The sequence below is a fragment of the Capsicum annuum genome, chromosome 5, assembly GCF_002878395.1.
Source record: "Capsicum annuum cultivar UCD-10X-F1 chromosome 5, UCD10Xv1.1, whole genome shotgun sequence".
Taxonomy (NCBI): Eukaryota; Viridiplantae; Streptophyta; class Magnoliopsida; order Solanales; family Solanaceae; genus Capsicum; species Capsicum annuum.
In genome coordinates, this window is record NC_061115.1 from 37,674,799 (window position 1) to 37,683,553 (window position 8,755).

An 8,755-nucleotide genomic window follows, 5' to 3' on the forward strand; every position below is an offset into this window, starting at 1 on the left:
GCGTATTTTATTTGCCTATGGTCAGAAAAACTAGATCACCTTTCCTACAAAGAACTATTAAAACAACTAAAGTCTTTGAGATTCAATATGTATACCTATGGGGTCCCTATCACACACCTACTCATGACAACCTATACTATTTCATTACCATGATTGCTGACTATAGTAGATCAACATGGGCTCAATTATTAAGATACAAGAGTAATGTACTCTACACTTGTAACGCTCCGGGAGTACAACCTGGACAATATGCGGTACTTACAGTCACAACAAGTGACTACAAAATAATTCATGAACTGGTACCTGCTGTAACCACTGAATAAAATCAATAACAAAAGATACATATATGCGGAATAACTGAATACGCCATAAGGTTTTAAAGACTAAAACATTATTGAATTATAACTCTAAAAACAACTGTCTGAAAACTGATAAAATAATGACAAACTGACTGACTCTGAAGTGTTTGAAAGCTTCTAAAACTAACTGAATAAGAGTTGGTGGGACAGGCCCCAACTAACTCCAACTGAGAACTGAAGTACTGAAATAAAAATAATTGGTTCTCAAAATACGAGGTTGTTGCTGCAGATGCGCTAGAATATCTATGTGCGGTCGGGAACCTGAGCATCCAAACCTATGATATGAGACATCATAGCACAAGAAATGAGTATACAGTCAGTACTTTAAATGTACTGGTATACTAGATGTGGTTAGGCCGATATGCATGGGCTCATGTACATGAATAATAATTGACTGAATAGCATTAGATAACTGATATGAAAATATGAATACTATAAAATCTGAGAATGCATGACCAAGCATATAACATGATTCTGAAATAGTCTGTAAACTGAAATACTAAATTTTGATAATTGAATAAATGATAAACTGAATGCTATGATCAAGTAAAATTGAACTGAGTTCTAAACTGAATACTGAAACTAAAATTGTGGGAGGTATCATCTAACCGACATGCCCCAAATCTGATCTAATAGGGGTGAGGTCCAACCTGTGATCCCAGTTGAAAGGGTGCTAGCACCCTGCCAGGGTACTAAAAATGGCTGTGTCAAACTTAAACTAGCAGGAAGATATCTTGTTAACCCTAAACTAACAGGAAGACTCATGAGATATGTATCAACCCTAAACTAGCAGGAATACATCATTACAAAAAAACAGTCAAATTGCGAGGGTTTATTTGCGAGAGTTATTTTAACCTCCGTAAAATTATATAAAATATGGGGGTTAAAAAACTGTCACTAAAATTTATAAATTTGCAGGAGTTTTAAACCCCCGCTATCAATAAAAAAAAAAATAGCATTTTATACCATTGAAAAAAAATTCCCGGTTCTGTATGAAATTATCCAAAATTTTCCCTCTTTTTTTAATTCATAGCTTTTATTTCTCCCAAATATCCCTCTCTCATTTCCCCCAAATCAGCCCCTCTCATTCCCCCAAATTGACTCCGTCGGCCGATCATTACTACTCCGGCCGGCGATTGCAATTGAGCTGGACTCCGAGGTTGGTGCAAAGTAGTAGTTGTAAGTCATCTCTGCATGTTCTCTTTATGTGTAAAGTGAATCACTTGGCTTTGGATTTTGCTGCCTTTGATAGATTTAGAAATAGTGTCTGTCCAAAATGTTGATGATGATATAAACCCATGAATGAATATTACATCTTCTTGCACGTTCTCTGATTATATATGTCAAAATATGTGTTAAAAAAAAAAAACTATAGTCAAGAACATTAAAATATAATGCTCACAGTCGACTGTCAAATTTGCGGCGTTTCAGCTCATTCACAGTCGACTTTGACACTTTGGCCACCAATGATGGCCAAGTGTAGAGTGTGTCTGAAATTTCTTCAAGATGTAGTTTGCTCGAAGAAGTCAGACACACAATCTTGGACTCTCCTTGTTCGGAGACCAATACTGTGCCGCTGCTTGTTATGTAGGATCTGTTAGAATTTTTATGCCTTCACATATGTTAGACAGATATAAATACGTCCAAAGCTGCGATTCTCTGTTATTTATCGATGAAGGTGTGTGTAACATGGTCGAAGTCAGTGAATGTGCAACTTGCTGATACTAGACTTGCATATTAATCTCTTTTGACAATTTTTGTTTCTTCGAGATGTAGTTTGCTCAAAGTCGGTCCGTCACTTATTTCTTTTGATTTGTTCACGTCCTCAAAGTTGGATTTGTTTGCATTCCAAGCTGTGCTCGCATTTCCTGAACCAGTTGCCTGATTCCAACTAGTTCCCTTGCAATTCTGATCCTTCTTTTCACTAACAGTGTCTGCTGACCCTACCCTGACGATGTACCACCAGCAGCGGTAGATGTTTTCCGACTAGTTCCATTGTTTAGTGAACTTTCTTTTGCCTAAGTGCTTATCTGAATGCAGAAAAAATTGGATCCTGCAATTTATAAAATTGGTTGCCAGCAAGCTATAAAAAACAAGTGGGTGGAGATTGCGAAGACTGTTTCAAGGAAGGCCAGTAGCCAAATACATAGGAGTGTAATTTTGCTCCTTTTATTTTATGTTATCAGAAGTGTACTTTTGCTCATCCTCTTCTGTATTTGTAATATATCATTCTTTGTTATGACCATATTTTTCAATTGATGAAAACCTGCACCTTCTCCCAGCCCTTGCCTAAAACAAAATTTTACAACCTTCAGTACCAAAAGATTGTTCCCTTGTTTTCTGTTTCAAGGAAAAAGATTATTCTCTTGTTAAGATTGTTTCGTTGTTGCTTGCCGTCTTTCATTTTGTTTTAGTTTTTCTATCCTTACCGTATCTATTAAAGGAAGTCTCGGAGAACTATAATGTAGGGATCTACCCTTTATTCTATTTTTTGACTTCATGTAGGTCCAACATACTGATGACAAAGTTAAAGATTTGCTGTTGCGAATACAAAATAATGAGGTATATTGTTTTGTAGTCAATGGTCGTCTTATTCCCCAACCTTTCACTTCTTACTACCATTCAATTTACACCATTCAAAATAATGGTGCGTAATGATCAGTAACTTGGTCTTCTACTCTATCTATATATCATTATCGATGGGTAACACTCCATTCTGATCTAATATGATATGTTGCTTTCATTTTGATAAAAAACGGATGGAAGATGGTAAGAATCATTTTATCACCATGTCCTGCGTCATTGTATAGTAGCATCAGACCTCAAAGAGGCAATTGATATCTGCACTGCTCTCCTTACACGTATTCCCTGTTGTAAGGAAGGAATTGATCCATAGAATCTTGTGTTGAGATACATGACAACATACCCAGTGTAATCCCACAAGACCATGGGGCCTGAGAGGATGGGAAATACTCAAACCTTACCCCTATCTTTGTGAGATAGAGAGCTTGTTTTAGATAGACCTATGGCTCAAAAGGAGTGTTTCCGAAGTAGGATTGCAAGAAAATTATTGATAAGAAAAAATAGAGTATCATTTGATTTTTGGATATGTAAGTAATTTGATTATCAACAAAAATTTTATTTTTCTAACTAAATGGATTGTACTATACTAGACCAGTTACTTCTTAGATTGCACACATCATGTATTTATCTTGAATGTCTATAAGTTCCATAATGGTGTATTATACTGAAAGCTAAGACAGCAATCCCCAAAGTTTAAGATCTGATATACTTTGAGCATGTATGGTTGTTTTCTTTTGTAATCTGTATTCACTGCTCAGTCTTCCGTCATCCGTTAATGACCGTGACATCTACTATGGTAATGACTGTTGTACTTATTGAAGGAAGGAATTTCTTCAACTGTGAGAGTAATTACTAGGAACGTTCTCTAATATGCTTACAGCTTCTGGGCGCTCATGTAGGAATTATCAAAGTAGTTACTTTGTGCTTATTTGTTATTCCAAATTGTATTTGCTTGGCAATATATTGTTGACTCTTTAAATGACATGTAAGTGCTTTCAACTTGAGCTAATCGAAAGTATTTCTTGATCCTTTTCCTCTGGCAGCATGACTGTTATCCACTTGCGGTCAAGGCGGAGGCAACATTAGATAGCCAAAGTGGAGCAAAGGATGGAAGTGCAGCATTGGGATCCACTAATTCAAATATTACTCAGGCAGTTTTTGAAAAGGACAAAGGTAGTACCATGTTTGGGTAGCGAAGTAGATCCTCTGGGTTAATGGCATGAGGTATGAGTTGCAAGAGATTTTCCGGATTGGTAATTCAGTTGAAAGTGACTTTGATGGAAATGATCTTGGGAAAAAATGTGTGATATGCCTCTCTGAACCTCGCAATACTACTGTACTTCCGTGTCGGCACATGGTATGAATCTGTCTTCGTTTAACTATTTATATTGTGTCAGTCTCAATATTTTCACAAACATCTGCAGTGTCATGATTATATGTAGTATAGTTTATGCAGCCTGCAGTTAAAAAGTTTTGCTAATAGAATCTGAATACAATTCCTCCCATCAACACATCTCACTTTGCCTTGAGTAGTGTTTGTGAGAAGTAAAGATGTTGTTTTAATGCAGTTTGTTACGGGAAAGGATAGAAGAAATAACACAAGTAGAGTAACTAAAATTTTCCAACATGCCATTTCAGTTGATCTTATACTAATAGAGATGGGTAAGTTTAAAGTAGATTGCTAGTGTATATATATATATAATAGAAAGACAGCCCATAATAGAGGACCATTTCTCAATATGTGGCTACTCTATGATTCAGCTTCATAACTGTCTTAGATGGTAACAGGTAACTTGTAGTTTGTGTAATTGAAAAAAGGACAAATATTTTGAAGGTCAAGCACTTTCTTCTTCTTGTTAGGCGAAGATAAATAGTCACGTGGAGTGCAAGCACTTTTTCTTGTTAAATTGGAGTGTGTATTTGGCCACATATAGCTTATTAGTTACTATTATTTTTCGAATTCTAGTTAAATTTCTTGCAATAAAAAGATTGGGAACATGGGAGTATATATTAAGCGAAAACAATGAACTGTTGAAAAACCCAAGTTTTGTTGAGTTTTAACCCATTTGACAGTATGTTTGTTCAATTTTATAGTAATATCTATATGTGCACATCAAAAGTGTAAGGGTGTTGATGTAGCTAAGGCAAGTTTACCAAACAAATAATCAAATTTTAGGAAAGGGAAACAACTTACCACCTTTAATTAAATAGAAAGTAAGTAATCTAGTAATAACTCTCTATAATGTCATCTTGTTATAACGACATTTCATTATAGAGGCTTGATTTTCTCTGGAAGTTTGAAAATTTTTCCAACATGGTGTTAAGCATGATGTTCACTATAACTTGTTGTTTATAGTATAATAAGGACGGAAAATTTATCGATTGATGTTTATACTTTGCATTTTTATGTAGCCAAGCGATGTAGCTAGTGGACCCATTTTGCCCATGGATGCAAAGAGATCACGTGATGATAATGATCCTAATGACATTCTTTGATTTTGTTGCATTTGTCTTGGATATTTAATTATGATGATGTAATTGTGTGGTTGGAGTGAATCTTAGAATATTGAAGGTTTTGTGTTTAAATTTGATTTCGTAGTTTGAAGATACTAGTTAATGTTGAAAAATTGGAGTTTGAAAATGTAATTTTGAAGTTTAATGTTCAATGTATTTTTTTATATGCTTGTCAATTACCATGTTTAATTACTCTGTTATATTAGTGATATATAAATTGAACAAATATTGGATTGTAGTTATGCCTAAAGAAACAATTAAATTTGAATTAGAATTAGAATTTATAATTAGTTATGAAAAATTGATGGGTCCTACTAAATTAAACAAAAAATTGCAGAGGTTTTAACCCCCGCAAATTTTAAATAAAAATTTATTATAAAAAGAATTAAATTTAGAATAGTGGGGGTCAATAACTGCCGCAAATTAATTATGGGGGTTGTAACCGCTGCAAATTAATTATGGAGGTCGAAAAAAAATCGTCGCAACTTGTTTGTGATAGCTCGTATTCTGGGGGTTTTGGAAACTGCTGCAATTACATTTTACAGGGGTTTAAAACCCTCGCAAACTGTAAAATTAACCCCCGCAATTTGACATGTTTTTTGTAGTGCATCTCAAACCTATACTGGCTACGTAATTCTGTGACTCACGGATTGTTACTAAGGGTCAAACCCTATACTAAAAGGAATGCTCCCATCCCTAGATTCGCTCAGTGTTGAATCCAACTCCCAACTGAACTGACACTGACTATGGGATTGAACTAAGTTTAACTAATGAAGGAACTGATTCGAATTACTGAACTGATCTAAGTTTGACTGACATAATAATTGACTGAACTGATAATGCTCATACGTGTTTGAAACCATTCTAAAAATACTGAGACTAAGTGAACAACTAAATTTTAGGTATTCAAAACCCCCAGGACTCGATAAAAATAATAATAGAGACACATGAAAGCTTTGAAACTATGGAAGAAAATCATTGTTCACAATTATTTACTTAAGCATTTCATCAAACACATGAGGGTCAAGACTTTAACATGGGGGTGCTTTAAATATGATAAGTTAGCATAATCACATGACCAAATCATAAATTGAGGATTTTATTCTGAATTCACATGAACATAATATGAAAACCACAATATTTAAAACATACTATAATGCATTCCACGTGAAAACAATTAAAATCATAACTTGAAACCAAATTACCAAGGTCTAGATAAACATACTTCAACTTTCAAACGTGTAAAGGCTCTCTTTCCATCAAAACTCTTGGAAATGTAATACTTGATCGAAATTCATAAGAGTTTTATGAAGGTAAGTCATTGTAAACATATAATACATGTAATAAGTAATCATAGTTCAAAACCCAATCATTTAGGCATTTTATCAAACACATGGGGGTCATGAGTTAACGCATAGGAATAGTTAAACATGAGATAATAACATAATTTCACTACGAAAATTCATGGGTTAAGGATATGACATGCAAAAATCACCCTTCAAATGTGTTATGGACAAATTTCATCGAAAACAATTTGTAAGCAAGATATAAAATGGAGATTCATGGAAGTTCATGGATATAATTCATAATAACATGTAAAGATCAAAACTTTAAACTTGAAAATGGATTCTTGGACTGGATGAACATCTAACATACCTTAATTGATGAATCTGTGAAAGTTCTTTGTGATTTTTTTGAAGCTTGAGCTTAAATCTTGAAGAGGTTAGGGTTTGTTTTTGAGAGAGAATGATTTTCTTTTGAGAGGATTTGTGAATAAAGGGACCAATCTTGTTTTTTGGGACCCTTAATCTCGTGTTATGAACCCTTGGGTGAAGGGAAAACACCTATTTGTCCTTGCATAAATGAGAACAAATGCTGGAAAAATTGAGGGGCGGGCTATTAAGTGGGCGCCATGGGCTATGGTGTGGTGCACTGGAGCGGGCACCACGGGCTCCACTGCAGTGCACTACAGCAGGCGCCCCGGCTAATCGCGTGCCCTCACTGCCTCTCTCACAAAAATGGCTATAACTTTTTGCTCGGGTATTGAATTAAGGTAAAATTAGTATCATTGGAAAGGTGACTCAATTATCTACAATTTAGTGGGTCCTTGAGATGCAAAATTCTACGTATATCTAAAGTTATGCACGTTCAAAGTAGCCCCTTGTAGAGTCGAATACCAAACTTTGGATGAATCAAAGGCTCTTAGCTCAACTTTGTTCTACGTGATTCTTATGAACATTTTTCACCTCGAGATCACTTCACACACTAGGATTAAGATCATGACACGTGTATTCAAAATAAATTCATGGGATTAAAGTTAACACACGTAAGAACGATGCTTCAAAGTCTAGCCTAAAAATATGGGGTGATACATTATCTCCCCCTTGGGATCACACTACAAAAAATTGCTCACTTTGTAGGGATTATATTTACATATTGTGGAGGTTGAAAACCCCTGCAATTTGATAACATGGCGGTTTTCAAAACCTCCGCATATACCGCCGCAATCATTGTTATGTAACAATGGTTTTGACCCCTACAATATGTGAACTAAAACCAACTCCCAGCTAATAGTTTTAAAAATATAACAACGGTTGAAACCTCCATATATTTTAAAAATTGCAGGGGACAAAACTCCCACAATTCACTAGATATTTTTTAAAAAAAAAAATGATTATACCGTTCATGATCAATATTTAAATTTAAATTTTATTTAATAGATTTCATATATATCATGCACTGTTGGACCAAACAAAAATACATCTTAATAACAACAAAAATAAAAATATATTAGATCATAAAAACATAACACAAAAATATTGTCATTAGTCTTAAAAACTAATTTAAACACAATACTGCTCCAACAACGATACAATAACATTGTCATAATTACTAATACAATTACAAATTTCAATAATCATCGCTAGAATAACTATCACCAGATGATCTCCTAAGCACCTCACCTTTTCTAGAATGCTCTTTTCCTAGCACCTTACCAACATCATTTGGAGAAACTTCGAACACGTCCATTGTGCTTTGACTTGCTGCGAGTTCAATTTTATCCTAAATATAGTAGGACACAAAAATCATAGTATAACTTCGATTAGCAATGAACAATAATAAGAACACATGTATAAACATGTTAAATGTTACACGCCAGGATGCCTACCAAATAGCAAAAAATACAAGCATTATCTACCTGGACAAATTAAAACACCAAGCATGCAATTGAACATATGAACAAAACTAAGCTAATATACACCAAAGATAGTTGAAAGTACATTTAGTAAAGAATAAAA

General features: G+C 34.5%; 1 long non-coding RNA gene across 1 annotated transcript; it reads left to right on the top strand.

The window, feature by feature from the left end:
* The first annotated feature begins 1,327 nt into the window (after nucleotides 1-1,327).
* LOC107851817 lies at nucleotides 1,328-5,533 on the top strand. Its single transcript, XR_001669178.2, has 4 exons — nucleotides 1,328-1,538; nucleotides 2,865-2,921; nucleotides 3,986-4,299; nucleotides 5,355-5,533. It is a non-coding gene; the product is annotated as an uncharacterized LOC107851817 (long non-coding RNA).
* Nucleotides 5,534-8,755: the final 3,222 nt, after the last annotated feature.